Raw genomic sequence first — 4877 nt, 5'->3', positions numbered from 1 at the left:
GAATGAGGAAACAGTGTGAACAGTTTGTCATTAATATTCTTTCTTCTCTACATGATTTATTTTTAGTTTGGTGGAGATATGTAAGCCACACAGGAAAATTGTTTTTCAGAAACTAACATGAATATTTTGTCATTAATATTCCTTTATTCTGTATGTAATCTATTTTTACTTTGGTTGAGATATACAAACCACACAAGAAAATTATTTGTTTTTCGGAAACTATCACGTTTGCTTGGTTCAATTTGTTCGATCAACCAGCATTTATTGGGCATCTGCTAGTTTCAAGAGTGAAGTGTGAAGACTTAGTGCACAGCACTTGCTTAGCTTGCATGAGACCCTGTGGTTGATTCCCAGTAGCACAAAAAATAAAATCAAGTGTGCCACTTACCAGCTTTGGAAACAGACAAGTCTGGATCCATCCATCCATTGCACTTACTAGAGCGTGAGCAACTTGACCTTGAAAGTCTCAGTTTCCTCACTCTGTAAAAAGGGAACATTATTATGTGATTTTCAGAATAATTAAAATGATAAATCTGATAGTGTAGGAAAAGCATGAAATTGAGTACCTGGAACAGAATAAGTACTGAATAAAGAGCACCTTCCACAATATGGAGAATCCTTCAGGGGAAAGATCCTAAGCAATTTCTCAAGAGAATCTCAACCAAATGACCTACCAGCCCTGACCTGAATTCCTCCAGCAACCAGGGACTTTCCATCTGCAAGAAGTCTCTGGACAGCTATTTCTGTTCAGTTTTTTTTTTTTCCTAATACAAAGCTAAAAATCTATCCTACTCAAATTTTCCACCCTTTCTCTTCATTGTTTCAACCCTCAAATCTAAATGAAGCAAAGACATAGTGGAATGACTTCCACATGGGAGTCTTTCCAGAACATTCCACCAGACCTTCCTGTGCTGATAGAAACATTCCTGTAGCACCTGATATAACAGCCACAAGGCACATGTGTTCAATATGTACTATCGAAATGAAGGAATTGAATACTTCATTTTATTTCATTTTAATTTAAACAGCCCCATGTAGCTAGTGGACCTCATATTGGTCAGCAGAGTTTTGACATTATGTAGCAATAGCAAGTGTCCCCACTCTTTTCTTAACGGGTCCAACATCCTCTGTTCTTTTAAACATCATCCATATGTGATCATCTGAGTCCTTCACATCCCAGTTCTATCCTCTGGGATTCCCTATAATTTTCCAAATTTCCATGAAAGCATAGCATGGGAACTGAGCTCCTCTGCAGTTACCAAAGCAGAAATACCACATTCTGAGTAATAGAGAAATTGCAGCATCCCTAGGGCTGGCAGTATGTCATCATTTTCTATTCCTGCTGTCCAACCCAGGAGATGTTCCATTAATAACTGATGAGTGAATGAATACATTTTCTCAGCATGGCAGAATACAGTGGGAATCTCACTTCCTCTGTTCTACATATGAATTTCCATGAATAGAATTTAAGAACATATTCTCTTTTATGCGGGGGTGGGGGCTTCTTAACTTCTATTGACTTTCCTGTCAACTAAAGCCCCTCTTTTCTGCATATGATCTCTATCATCAAAGGATGTGCTATTGAATTGTGACTGTCCAGACGCTAGGCTTTACATTGAAACCTGAATAACTTCTTTGGTGTCCCAATTATGAAAACCTTTGGGGATTCCGATTCATACCAGTACTATGTGTCTCCAGGGCCTCTCCACCAATTGGAGTTGGATCCTTCTCTTTATGGGGTGAGAGGGGCAGGCGGAGATGGCCAGAGTCTCATTGGGGGATCCTTCTGCCCGGAGGAATCCAAGCCACTCTAAATAGCCACCCTAAATCTTAATATCTCAAATAATTAACAAATGATAAAACACAAACACTCAGAAATGTATTTACAAAAGCAAAGCCCCTGATAGATCTAGACCACATGGGTTCTTGAACTAGACAAAGACAAAATGGCTCCCATGGAGATACATCAAAGGCAGGGATAAGGTTTCAAGGGTGGATGTCTTGCAGTCAGCTGGTTGACTGGCATCTTGGCAGGTCACACCCATCTCAGGTGCTGTGTGGGTTCTTAGGTAGAGCTTGAGGGGGAAGTTCACCTTCATCAGGAGGTCAACCCCTATGGGGAGTACCCCAGGGAGTTCCCAGTGCCAGATTTATCCCCTCAGGAGCCTACAATGCACAACATAGTCCACACACAGCTCACAGACAGCTCATGACACTTCTCTGTCTGGGCAGCTCATGACTTTTCAGTGGACAGAGATCTGGGAGGATGATTTGGGAAATGTCGAATTAATTTCCTTCTGGTCTGGGGATGATTTATTTCGAATGCTCACAGCTGCCCATCATGGTATTCTTACTGCTGCATGTACCATGTTTTTGACCCTCGATGGCTAAGATATGATACTCAACACACTCAAACGTGCAGGCCTTTCACTTTTGATTGCTTATGCTCAGGTGGAAATAATAGGTGGAAGCCAGTAGTTTTTATCCAAGTGAAGGAACACTAAATGATATTTTCAGGAGGGGTTGAGAGTTGAAATATAAGAGAAATAAAAACTTGGTTAAAGAAGCAACGCAAATGTTCATTACTGGACTATGGATAAAGAAATGGGTGTCTGTGTACAATGGATTATTATTCTCCCACATGCTACAACATGGATGAACCTTAAGGAAATTATACTAAGTGAAATAAGCTAGTCACGAGAAAATATATGTGATTCCACTTAAATGAGGGGTCTGGGCAGCTCGTGACTTCTCAGTAGACAGAGATCTGGGAGGATGATTTGGGAAAAACCATACATTGTGGGAGAAAGTTGCCCAATAGGGCTGCCAAGTGAATCCCACATTTGTGAAACAAAAGAGTCCTACTCTGAATGAATGCTGGGGCCTCAGAGAGTTCATCATGGTAATGAGATCAGGAGGTAGATCCCAGCTCCCTATCCAGTGTCTGGTTATTCCAATTCATCTGATATTCCACCCAGTATGACAACCATATCTTCTAAGACAGCACTTTGCAACTATCGTGAGGGGAAGACCAGGGTCTTTCAATCAATCTCAGATCAATACTTCTACAATTTTTATTTTTTATCTTCCTGTCATCCCTCCAAGATCCCAGATTAATCAGACAGAAAATGACCTTTTAATGCATAAAATTCAAACAAACATAGTAGGAAAAATAAAATAGTTATAAAAAATGAACATATCCTTTTGAAAGTATTTATGGTGATCATATGAAATTGCTGTTTTCTCAGAATATATTTGCAGTCAACAATGCAGACAGTTAATTTGGGTCACACTCTGTTTGGCACCCCACTCCCTTGCAATTGCACAGGCTTGTGACCACATTGACCAATGCAATGTAGTCAGCTTTCGGGTTTCAAATCTCAAAAGACTAGAATATTCTACTTCCTGTGTCTACAAATATTCTACTTCCTTAGAACCCTAAGCCCCTTACGAACTCCAGTTACCTTTTTGGGGCGACTATGAAGAGAGACCCTGAATCCATCTGGGTGGAGCACCATCTTCCAGTCATCCCTCCAAGATCCCAGGCATGAGTGAAGATTTCTTGAATCAGAGCAGCCTCCAGACGAATAGCACCTAATGATCTATCAATGAAGACAAAGCACCAGCTAAGCCATGCCTGAATTTCTAACACAAAATAACGTGAAATATGGTAAAATTGTTGTTATATTGAAGATACCATTTTAGGGGTAGTTTATTCTACAATAACAATATCCAAAATAAACACTAATAAAATATTTACGGTTTTTAATACAACAAAGGTGCATTCTCCTTACTTATTAACATGTGACCCAGTTTGGATGAACATTTTTATTCATAAGGCATGATATATAGTTTGACTGTTTCCAGTCTGAGTGGAATGACACAGTAGAACAACCACTCCTCAAAGGCATACTTTTGGGAATGGAAAAAACAATTTTTAAACAATGAAATATATTCATAATACTTATTTAAATATTAAATTCCTGTTCCAAATAAAACAAGTAAGTCTTCATCTTCAAAAATCATTTTGACCACTCAACAAAAGCCAGTTACAAAACTTTAACCTAAGGAGATATAAGTTATAGCAAAGAAAATGGGAAGTTACTTTTATGATTAGATTATGAATGATGTGACTTTTGTCTTTGCTAACAAATTCTTTTTCTAGCTCATTTTGCTGAAGCAATTTGCCATGTGAAAAGACCCACGTGGTAAGGAAGTGGACACAGAAAACCACTTGAAGATTCCCAAGGCTTTGGAGGCACACATCACTCTCTCCTGTAGTTCCCTTGGCTCAGGCAAATTCTGTGCTAAGTGTCCCCTTGAATCTATTCCCTCAGCCCCTAGAGAGTCAAAGGTAGATTTAGATGTGTGCTGATCAGCTTTATGTCACTGTGGTCAAAATACCTAACAAGAATAACTTAGAGGAGGAAAGATTTATTTTGGCTCACAGTTTCAGAGGGTCAGTCCATGACTGGCAGGCTCCAAAGCTGAAACATCTTGGCAGAAGGGTGTGGCAGAGGAAAGTTGCTTAGCACATGGCAGCTGGGGAGCAAAGAAAGGTAGAGGAAGGGACCTGGGAGAAGATAAACCCTTCAGAGTACCCCCAAATACCTACTTTCTTCAAGTAGATTCCATCTCCCAATAGTCCAACCAACTATCAGTAAATTAACCCACTGATGAGGTCGGAGCTCTCATGATCCATAATCACTTCCCAAAAGCTTCACCTCTGAGCTCATGAAACATTAAGGAACGTTTCAGATCTAAACCATAACAGATGGATTTTGTGTGCAGTTAATGAAGATTAAACCTTGAGGCCCCTTACTTACACAGAATATTAAATATTATTAAGTACCTTTTGACAACTCAAGATTCTGGTG

The 4877-nt window shown here is 39.6% G+C and overlaps 1 long non-coding RNA gene across 1 annotated transcript; it reads right to left on the bottom strand.

Moving 5' to 3' along the window:
* Positions 1–379: 379 nt before the first annotated feature.
* On the bottom strand, positions 380–4550 carry LOC125619179. Its single transcript, XR_007350690.1, has 3 exons — positions 4449–4550; positions 3465–3602; positions 380–480 (listed from the first exon to the last, which is right to left on the bottom strand). It is a non-coding gene; the product is annotated as an uncharacterized LOC125619179 (long non-coding RNA).
* Positions 4551–4877: the final 327 nt, after the last annotated feature.

The sequence above is a fragment of the Marmota marmota genome, unplaced genomic scaffold (genome assembly GCF_001458135.2).
Source record: "Marmota marmota marmota unplaced genomic scaffold, marMar, whole genome shotgun sequence".
Lineage (NCBI taxonomy): Eukaryota > Metazoa > Chordata > Mammalia > Rodentia > Sciuridae > Marmota > Marmota marmota.
The sequence above is the reverse complement of the archived record's forward strand: the minus strand, read 5'-3'. Positions and strand labels throughout refer to the sequence as shown.